This window comes from Ipomoea nil, unplaced genomic scaffold, assembly GCF_001879475.1.
Source record: "Ipomoea nil cultivar Tokyo-kokei standard unplaced genomic scaffold, Asagao_1.1 scaffold1286, whole genome shotgun sequence".
NCBI classification, from domain to species: Eukaryota; Viridiplantae; Streptophyta; class Magnoliopsida; order Solanales; family Convolvulaceae; genus Ipomoea; species Ipomoea nil.
The window spans coordinates 369,405-381,165 of record NW_017617714.1 but is presented as its reverse complement, the minus strand read 5'-3'; the positions used below and the strand labels follow the sequence as shown (position 1 = coordinate 381,165).

At 34.2% G+C, this 11,761-nt stretch overlaps 1 long non-coding RNA gene across 2 annotated transcripts; it reads left to right on the top strand.

Moving 5' to 3' along the window:
• The first annotated feature begins 4,764 nt into the window (after window positions 1-4,764).
• LOC109184768 lies at window positions 4,765-11,334 on the top strand. 2 transcript variants are annotated; one of them, XR_002054865.1, is made up of 3 exons: window positions 4,765-5,001; window positions 10,842-10,843; window positions 11,323-11,334. It is a non-coding gene; the product is annotated as an uncharacterized LOC109184768 (long non-coding RNA). The 2 variants fall into 2 exon arrangements; XR_002054866.1 differs by lacking the exon at window positions 10,842-10,843 and adding an exon at window positions 5,480-5,485.
• The last annotated feature ends 427 nt before the right edge of the window (window positions 11,335-11,761 follow it).

The window sequence follows — 11,761 nt, the reverse complement described above, 5'->3', positions numbered from 1 at the left end:
ATAACTTTGATGATCTACCTTCAATCTATCCTTTATTGGCTTTCACTCACCACAATATCCCGTCGCTAAGAGCAACAATATCAGAAGATAATTTCGGTATAATTCACGGTTTTTTAGATTGAGTAAGCCACTAGGAAGAGTGAGAAATAGGAGAGAGAGTAGATCAACTCCTCTGCAAGGAAGAGTTATTTCTTAAGCAAGTGCTGTGCGCGTTTCGCGCACAACAAAGCTTCAGCGCGCCTGACGTCTGATCTTTATTTATTTATTTTTTTCTAAAAGCAGTTTTTGTATTTTTTTTTTCTCTTTCCTCTCATATTCTCTTTCCTAATCACTTTTATAAAAACTCTTCAAAAACCACAAATAAATTCCACCATTGTGGATGCTCTAATGTTGTTAACGCCCAGAAGTGTAATCCATACGGTGTCCTTAAAGTTTCAAACTAGAGTACACGGATTGAATACTTTGGCATTGATCTTCGTATTCAATCGATCACTTGATTTAGAGGTGTAGAATATAATGATGTTCAAACATAATTCCTCTCAACAGCTCATCTCTCTCTTTGGGTTCTCTCAGATTAGATTGACTATCTGTTCCACCTTTCTTGAATTTCATCTGAGCCCTTGATTTTCATAACTTTTTAGATCAGAATGAGCGAGTCAGATTCAATTTGTTTTCTTTGCTCCATTTCATTTGAGCCCTGGATTTTCATAACTGTTAGATCAAAATGAGTGGGTCAAATTCTTTGCTCCTTGAGTCAATAACCATTTCTATCTTTGAATTCGACTTCTACTGTCTAAGTATCTTTTGAAGAAATGCAATCAACAGTCGAATAAACCATCTAAACCTATGGACTCTATTGACTCTTATTATCCTATTTTGTGTTAGAGTAAATACCCAAAATGGTCCCTCAACTATAGCTAAATTCACAAATTGGTCATCGATTTTCAATTTTAACCAATTAAGTCCTTAACTTTGTAATTTTAACACGATTTGGTACTTCGAACACTTCTGCATTAACGCCCACGCCCGCGCCGTCATCGACGATCTCCAAAAGAACCTGTAGCTCTCATCGGAGCACATGGAGGCCTCCAGGATGACGCTGCACCGGTTTGTAAACACCTTGTCTTCTTCACTCTGGTACGAACTCAACTACATTGAATCCAAAGGGAGGATGAAGAAAGGCGACAGGATTTGGCAGATTGCTTTCGGCGGTGGATCCAAATGTAACAGTGCGGTCTGAAAATACAACCGAAACCTTAAATAATCGACGATGGATCATGAGATTACATATGTATCCTCAAAAATCACAGTCAACAAACGGTCAAATAGACAAAGGAACAAATCGTGTTAAAATTGCAAAGTTAAGGACTTAATTGGTTAAAATTCAAAGTCAAGGACCAATTTGTGAATTTAGCTATAGTCGATGAACCATTTTGGATATTTACTCTAATATGGCCTTGTTTGGTAAATGACTTTTAGTTGATAGCTATTAGCTGTTAGCTGATTTGGTTAATTAGATGACATAACTAGTTGATAACATTAGCTAATTGTAGAAAAGTGTTTGGTAAATTGGTTGTTAACTGATAATTGTTTGGTATAATTTTTTTTTTTAAAAGCTAATTGAAAAAGTTGCTTGGAGTAGCTTTTTGAATTTTAGCATTTTGAAGTTACAAAAAGCTAATAAACCAAACATTTATATTGATTTTTTAACTAAATCAAACAATTAATAGTGATCAAATAAGCCAAAATTGACCTATATGCCAACTATTTACGAAACAGGGTCATAATAACTAAGGGTGTGTTTGGTTGGTGGGTTTTGCCCATAGGAATGGGTATCAAAGTGATTGTTGTTGTTTGGTTAATAGGTTTTTAGAACACTACTATGGGTTTCGAATACCCCATCAATTGAAAAACTCATACCCAAATACAATAAGGGTTTCATTCCCTTATTCATTCTTAACCACTACTATTAGTAACCATTCTCATTCCACCCTACTATCAAACATGTTAAATACTTTCACCAAGACTCATTACCATTATCAAGTATTTGATACCCATTCCGATTCCGATTCCTATGTGCGAACCAAACACACCCTAAGCCAATTGCACTTGAAGTTCTCATTAACCTATCAACACTAACACATCTCATGTTTTGCGAGGAAGCAAATTAAATTATGATGAACTGTGTGAATGATTTCTAAATGAGATCAAGGCTTAAATCAATTTACACAAATCACAAGTTTTCTATTCGCTCAACACAAGATGAACTGTGTGAATGATTTCTGAATGTTTTGCCACTTTTGCCCCAAGAGGGCCCAAGGGCCCTCAAAATCCGGTCCCAAAGGGGCCCACACGGGGACTGAGAAACAAGTGATAGACAAAAGTTGACTATCTATAAGAGCATCTCCATCAGAGAAGCATTCACTGTATACAAAAAATGTTTGTTTACATAGAAGAGAGAGAGCCAAGGGAGAAAAAGGTAAAATCATCCTTGTAAGGGGTTGACATATTTCTCTTCCCAGAAAAACGCTCACAGCACACGGGGGCATCTGACCATGCTTTTTAGATTATTTTTTTAATAAAAAATTAATTTTAGTTTTTTTTTTCTCTCTCCTCCCACATTTTCTTTCCTAATCACTTTTACAATAACCCCTTAATATTTCCAACTGATATTGATGTTTTAAGACAGCAAGCTAACATACTTTCTGAAGCAAGGCAAATATATCTGCTAACAAAGAACCAAACCTTTTTTTTGTGAATTGCAAAATTGGACACAACTTCCATTCTACAATAATCACAAGAAGTGGACTGGTGGAGCAATAATAATGTTACTGATCACACAGAATTCAGAAAATGTGTCTAATCCCTAAGGTGAACAAGAATATGAGAGACAAAAAAAAAAATGAACAGAGAAATGCAGATATGGTACCAAATGAAAGATCTATTTCCACATAGCACCCTACCCCAGTGTCCATGGCTTCATTGGCTTGAAGGCTTAAAGCCATAAATCACAGGGTGCTAACAATGATCATATCATAGGAAATGCTAGCTCTAATGTCAGTAAAAAGAAGAATTTTTTTTTTTTTAATAATTAGTACAAGATAAGAGCATGATCAACATTTGGCTCATAGAATTTATGCTGTCAATTCTCAGTCTCTTCCCACGTTTTGTCCAATAAATCAAAATTATTTTGTCCAAAGCATCAATAAAAGGAATAGTACGTTACTCATAGAGCATGTTAAGAGATTACTACATAGCACTAAAATTATGAAAATTCCCACAGAAAGGAGCCTAGGAAGACAATTCCATAAAAATACATAATCACTTCCACTTTTACTAATCTACATTATGAGTGAAACTTGAGACATTTAAATCTTGAATAACAGAAATCAATGGTTTTTCTTGAAGTTAATTTAAAGCACTAAGAATTTTACATGCTTCAAAAATCAACAATGGCCATTTAGTTTCACTCATATACATGGGCGGTGCCAGTATGAGGGCAGCTACCCCCTCCTCCATCCCACCTAACCCCTTATATATAGGGGACCCTTAGCTTATATATATATATATATATGGAAGGGTTCAGGTGCGGTAAAAACTCCCGTGCGGTTGTGTGGTTGACACACCTTAAACATTAAAATCTAAATCAATGGAAATTATTTTAAAAAAAAACGCGTGTCTGGAGGAAATGAGCTAAAAATGACGCATATTAAGTGATAGAAACACGCACCTTAAGTGTTATAACAACGCAATTTAAGTGTTAAAATGGCACACATTAAGTTTTCTTCAAAAGTTTTGTTCTTGAAGGTCTGAACCACCCCTAAGTTCAAAAGTTTTGTTCTTGAGGGTCTGAACCACCCCTCAGTTCAAAAGTTTTTTTTTTCTTATAGGTCTGAACCACCCCTCAGTTCAAAAGTTTGTTCTTCTTGAAGGTCTGAACTACTCGTGACTCACAAAGAAAGGTGTGCAAAGAAGAAACATGACGCACCTTAAGCACAAAACCCACGCACCTTAAGTTTCAACAACTACTCACATTAAGCACAAAACACACGCACCTTATGCACAAAAGTCACGCACCTTATGCACAAAACTCATGCACCTTAAATTTGACCTAGTTGCAAAAATTACTAAATTGCCACAGCGTTTTTTTTTGGTAATCCTCGACATTGATCTAAACAAAATCAATGGTTCTTCTCTTCCCGCACAATCACACATGGGGCTGCCACATGCACCAGAACCTAATTCTATATAGTAAATGTTTAGATATAAATAAATAGATATATATTTAAGTATATGTTTAAAGATGAAGTGCTTAAATGGTTATATATATATATATATATATATATATATATATATATATATATATATGTGTGTGTGTGTGTGTGTGTGTGTGTGTGTGTGTGTGTTTTTGTAGTAGAGATTGATTCTTTTTACATGATTAATTTATTTTAATCTTTACCTGATGAAATTTCTTACTCCGCTGCTCATATATACCCATTGAAAGCCATCATTTTTGTGTACGTTCATGCTCGAAAACGAGCAAGAATGGTAGTTATATTTATTTCAAAAAGATCAACTGGTGAAATTTATCTAGACAAAGCAACCTAGATGAATCCAAGAGCTATATTTATTTCAAAAAGATGGGTGAAATTTATCTAGGCGTGCAAAGCAAATGAATCCGAGAGCACCAATAGCAATTGAACTTATTTTATCACATAGACGTTTCTCAAATCTATGATTTTAGGCGTACAACTGCAGAGTTGCAGAAGCCGAAAATCATATGTACAACTGCGCACAAACAAATGGCCTCTGAAGAAGATAACCAAACTTTGGTATGAAATTGGGTAGGGGCCGCGCGAACGCAGGCCCCCTCTACCACAAATTATGACGTAGGCTCCACCTATAAGGTAGACCTTAGATTAACACCCTTCCAAAGTGCAATGGAAGTCATCAACCTAGGCCATGGGCCTTGCTGATCACCCATTGACCCCGTCCAGGTAAGTATGTTGCCCAAGAGCACTCGCCCCATTTTTATAACCTACTGCTCTGCTCTACTGTTTGTACTCAGCCGATGTGGGAATCCCTTGGGTATGCAAATGAACCACTCCTCCTTCTGCTGCTCTTTTCTTATTCATTTAGCTCTTTTCTTTTGCTGTTTTTCTTACTGGCATTTACAAAACCTAAATTTCTTAGAATATTCATTGTATCCACAAAAGTTAAAATGGTACCAAAACCCATATTCTCTCTCTCGCCCGGCGATCCATCACGAATATCAGGATCAGAGGCAAAATCGGACAACCATTTTAATATCCATCTAACATGTGCTGCTGACCTTTGTTCTCTGGTAAAGCAACCTTGTCTATGCAATCAGCGGAACTAATCTCTATTTCAGAATTTTTGTGACCCAGAATATTGAAGTCAAGTTCACTTGCTTGACTTAACACAAGAGAGAGGTTTTCAAGTGCAGATTCCTCAAAAGATCAGAGTCCCTTCAAAAGTGATTCCAGTCTTCTTGATCAAAAACAAATCTTCCATAGATGATCTATCAGTTATTTTTAAGTGCATATTCCTGTCCTCCGTTTTAATCATGAAAGTAAGATTTGCAGTGTTTGGGCCTGGGGAGATGTACCCGAGCTGTCGCTTTGAGTATGTGTTGCCGAGCATGAGTCCGGCAACACCGACCAATCGGCTTGGGGTAGCAACTTATATTACTCAAGCGTTGTCTTCAAATAATCGTGGTGCGCCTCCCGATTGTCACCCAGAGACACCAACTACGAAATTTGTGTTACAACTGAACTTACTAAGGAGAAATTTTTCAAAATTCATGTGTTTTTATTCTTTTCTTATACACAATTTTTTTAATTTATTTTATATATAATGCTACCCAAAAAACATGTAGTGAGAAAAAAAAAAAAAAAAAAAGAGCAGTTAATAGAATCACAAAAATAAGTTATTAATAAAAGCAACTTTGAAACAATCTAAAGAAAATTTAAATGACTACTTCCAAATAACCCACTTTTATGACAAGTCTTCTTAAGGATCACTTCTTGAATTGGGGAAACAGTGATGAAAATGAATTTTTTATATTACATTGTCAACATAGCAGCAGCCTGGAGTGCTGTTGATCTACAAGACCAATGATCTTCCACGTCCCCAAAAACCAAAAATAATAAGTAAACAACAAAGTGTGACAGTATATAGACTACAGAGTTTCAATAAAGACTCCAGTTCAACATAAGTTAAGTCACAGAAAATAACAAAAAGCACGACCGCTTAAAATCATAACCCGACGGTGCACCCCCGACAATGCTTGTGCTGGTGCACCGACTTAATTTACCACAAGACAATTATTGGAGAAGAGAATTCAATCATTCATTATAGTATAGTCAATAATACATTATCTTCTTCACTTCTTATTTATTTAAGTTTATTTAAATTTGATTTTTTTTGGTTTTCTCGAATATCTCAATTAGACATGCATTAATAATAATAAATAAATAAACTCAAATTGATTTTCATTTCTTGCCATACAAAACAATGAAAGAAAGGCAAAATAATGAAGAAACAACATCTAACATTTAAAAGCAAGACAAATAGTCATGCTTGTAATATGAGTAAAAAGCACAACAATCATGCAAGCATGAATTCAACACGAATTCTGCTCAATCCATTCTAGCTCTACATGAAATTTCAGAATATATTTACACACAATCTTGTGGTCAAAATTCACAAACAACATGCATATCTAATTGCACATATATGTACAAATAGGTCACACAAATAAGTATTTATTTAACTTGGCTTATTGGAGTAGTCGGTCAATCATTATACCATGAATCACTAATATACCCTCCCAAAATGCTCTGTCGGGCCGGGGTGTGGGGGGCCCTTAAGGTTGGGGTTCAGTCTTTTGGAATAATGAATCACTAATATACAAGTCTATCTTTAGTACACTAATATACTAATCACTAGTAAAATTAAAACAGCAAAAGATGAAAGCTTCACCTCTGGCGGCTCTGAGGATAATGTTAGCTATGGAACACAAAGAAGTGAATTTGTATTAGTAAATGAACTATATAAATTTAGAAACTAACTTAAAAGCTCTGTTAAATACAAAAAATTAAAATTAAAATTAAAAATCACAGAAAATATGCCAACAAAGAAAATTTAATTTCACTAATAAAAATTAAATATCATATATGTACTAGGTTAGATGGAATAATAATAATAATAATAATAATAATAATAATAATAATAATAATAATAATAATAATAATAATAATATTATTATTATTATTATTATTATTATTATTATTATTATTGTTGTTGTTGTTGTTGTTGTTGTTGTTGTTGTTGTTGTTGTTGTTGTTGTTGGTTTACCTTGTAAGGTAGACTATGGCCATGGTATAACAACTCTTTTGATGCTTGGGTTAAATTAAAGTCAATTCATATGGAAATCAATTGTTATACCATTGACCAAGTCCACCTTGTAAGGTGGACTCTAGTGCTAAATTATACTATATCTTTAGTATTGAAATTATGAATATCTAAAATATAAATTGTGTTTCGAAATTTTGAGAATTTGTGAATACAATACAAAGTCATGACAAATTGTGAATTTTTTAAAAGTAAATTGTAAACATTTAGCTATATTTCTATAGCTAACATTATTATTATATTATATAAAGGTAAATTGGGAACATTTAGCTATATTTCTATAGCTAACAATATATAAAGGTAAATTGTGAACATTTTTAATACACTAAAAATACATTATTTGTATATTGAATATACATTATTTGATAGTATACAATATATAGTATTTTCTGTATTCAAATAATGTACTTTATGTACACAACGATGAATTGCAGGAGCTCAAAATGTACATTATTTGTGTTTCTTTCTGATACAATTACAATTATTTTCTAATTTTGCCATTTCATAGTTTGCCTACAACATTTTAATCTTAAAGATGTGTTGTTGTTGTTGTTGTAACATTTCTATGGATTTTGTTGAAATTTATTTTCTCATTGTATTTTTAACAGCACAATTTTATTATAGTATTGTATAAAACTTTTATCTCAAATCTTATGTTTAATATTTTAAACCTTTTATTTCTTTGAGTTTCAATAAAATGAAGCAATTTATTATTCAACTACGACATATACTTAAATATTTGATAGTGTAAATTCTTGAACATTGAATAAGGGAAAAAAATGCAATTTTAGTTCTTCGATCAATTGTTTATTGCTAGCGATTTTAGTCTCTAATTGTTTACCATGGCTATATATATTCCTAACTCTTCAAAAAAGATGAATTTTTAACATAGCAACCGAACTATTAAACTCTATTAAAATTACCAATTGTATGCGACATTATAGTACAGTAAATTTGTATTTATTTTATAATTTAATTGTATACCTTTTCTTTAACATTGAGTATTTATTTATTTTAAGAGAAAAAGATCAAATAGCCCCCTAAACTTTACCCCAAAAGTCAATTAGGCCCCTAATTTTTTTTTTAAAGTACAATTAAATCCTCAAACATGTCAAATTGGATCAATGAAACTCAAAACCGGTAAAATGACCTGTTATTATCATCGGTCACCTTGTATTGCAGAAGGCGACCAGAAAGATCACATTCCCCTAAGAAGGCGCTCTGGTCGCCTACTCCAGGGGAAGGTGACCAACTGGTCGCCTTCACTAATACAAGGTGACCGGCGACAGCTTTGCCGTCGCCGATCGCCGAAATTTGTCGTTGGTTGTCAAAATTCGTCGTTGAAATTGAAATGACCTGTAATAACAGGTTATTTATCAATTTTTGGGCTTCATTGACCCAATTTGACATGTTTGAGGGTTTATGAGATTGATATATTGTACATTCAAAACAGATAATGGGTGAATGAGATATTGATTCTCAAAGTAGACCCATTGGAGTTGGAAAATGAAGGGAAAAAGTGTAGCTTTTGTCCCATATTGGTTTGGAAAGTGGGTTTGCACCACTATTTATACAAGAGCTTTTTTAAGACTTATTGAATTGTATAGCATAGATGCTCTCTCTCGCGCGTAGGGGGGGAGGGGGTTGGTACAAATCAAATCCCAATGTGAGCCTTCAAGCCTGAATTCGTGTACGTGGGCACGAATGTCGTCCGGAAATTGGTTGGTCTTGTGGGCTAAGTTATGCCAACCTTCCGGAACGGTACGTTCAGTTCGCTTCGCAAGCGGTACACGTCTTCCAGAATGGTACGGTTGCCTGTACTGTTTCAGTGACTGTTTGGAGGATTAATTCAGTTGTTATGGAATTAATTCTATATTAATTCCAGAATTAATCTCCATGTTAAATGGTCTGTTTTGAAGGATTTGAACATGGGTTTAAATGTCAAAGTAAATGCTATTTACACCACCTTCTTCTATATAAGAAGTAGTAGTAGCAGCAGAATTTTCAGTAGAAAAAGACATAACGAAATAATATTTTCAGCTCCAAAATCTCTGCTTCTACTCCTTTCTTAGCCTACTGTGTTCTAAACTTTGCTCTAGTTCGTCGGGTTAAAAGTTTGGGTGCTCAAATGTTGAATCGTAGTACATTTTATCCTGGGAAGCCTAGGCCACAACGCTCCTAGCACTTTTGGGAGGTGACAAATAAGGTTTTAAGGAATGAGTGATCGCTCGACTCGTGCTAAAACCTACACCAAACACGAACCACTCTTCTTTCTTCTTCGATTTTGGGATTATGCTTTTAAGCAATAAATCGTTACTCCGATTCCTTTTGGGTGGAATTATAATTTGAGGATTATAAATTTCATTTTGGTTGATATATATATTTTCGTGTATATATATATATATATATATATATATATATATATATATATATATAATATTTTATATACTTTCGTGTGTATATATAAATATTATTTTGCGATATTAAATCAACTTTGATTCATTATTTCCAACATTTAATCCATACCACTTCTAGATATGCCATATAACTGATCTTATTCAAACACACCCTTCTGCAGTTCATGTAGGGCCATAATCCCAAAGTGGTTGGAACATGTTACTACTAGTTGTTACATAGTAGAACGCCATGATACGAAAATTTTGTTAAATAATTATTCTGAACCTTCTTCACTTTTGTTTATTTGTAAACAAGCATTTAGGTCTTCAATTGTGATTTTTTTTTCACAAAAAACAAAAAAAAAAAAAAGCAAAAACAAAAATATAGCAGGTCAATCCACTTTATATTAAAAAGATCAAAATGTCCTTGCATTTAATGATATTTCAACGATTTTGATGACGGAGGACCACAATTGGTTGAACCATAATAATACTAGGACCAAAGAAAGATGTTCTAAAAAAAAAATGGACTGTCACCTATAAAACTAAACCAAAAATGGAATTAAGGACGTGTTTGGTTCGCATAAGGGAATCAGAATCGGAATGAGAATCAAATATTTGGTAATGGTAATGGCTTTTGGTGAAAATATTTTGCATGTTTGGTAGTATGGTGGAATTGAAATGATTATCAATATTGATGTTTTGTTATATATGACCTATAATGGGAATAAATGTTTTAGAAATACAAAAATTAAAAGTTAAGACAATTAATCCTATTATAATAACATTCAAAGCACCTATATGAACAAAATAAATCAAAACAAAAATCTAAAATCACTAATCCAAACTTAAAAATCAAACTACCAAGGGAGGAGCTGAGCTCTGGGGTTTTTGCAAGGGAATAAAGCAAGCTAAGGCCCTTGATTACCGCAGAGTTATCATCGAGTTAGACAGTGCGAAGGCAATCAAACTCATCAACGATTAAGAAGATTACATTGGTCAAGGGAGGAGTTTAGTGATGTTGTGCAGAGAAGCAAAGCACTGGGACTGGGAAATTTGCTTCAAGCATGCACCCAGGGAACAAAATAGAGCCGCTGACCTGATGGCAAATTAGGCCTTTGATGATGAAAGTGAAGATCGCGTATTCGTGCAAGCTACGGACAACATGTTGAGATTCCTGAGAGCTGATGAACTTGGTCTCTTGGGTAGTGATGTTAACGTGAGCGTCAGAAACTGACCTTAGGTAACCTCCTTCTTTTTGTCAAAAAAATAAAAAATTAAACTACCAATAGGATAGAATGATACTCGTGTTTAATTAAGGAATGATGTTTATAATTAAAAGGGTAGTTAAATCTCATAATTGTATTATAAAAAGTTGTTAACCAAACACTAACTATAGTTTTGATTCTCATTGCTAGTGTATAAACCCATGAACCAAACACACCCTAACTCTATCTTTAACCCAACTTTACAAAGTGTTGTAAACAAGTCGGAAGAACGTAATAATAATTCTACGAAAAAGGATTATTATTTTCTTGAAAAACTGGAAATTTCAGGGATAATCAACCACAGGGACGAAAGGGATTTTTGGATAGGTTTTTAATACGAGCCGAGTAGCACTTTCTCCTTAAAACCTTATTTTGCTGCCTCCCAAAGGTGCTAGGAGTGTTGCAACCTAGGTTTCTCAGAATAATTAAAACATACTACGATTCTATGTTTTGAGCACTCAAACTTAGAACCTGACGAACAAGAGTGTGGGAAGAACACAGAGGCTGAGGAGAAGGAAAAGCAGGCTCTGGTTGCCTTCGCCTGAGAAGGCGCTCTGGTCGCCTTCTCCAAGGGAAGGGGACCAACTGGTCGCCTTCACCAATAGAAGGTGACTGGCGGCAGCTTTGCCGTCACCGGTAGTCGAAATTTGTCATCGGATG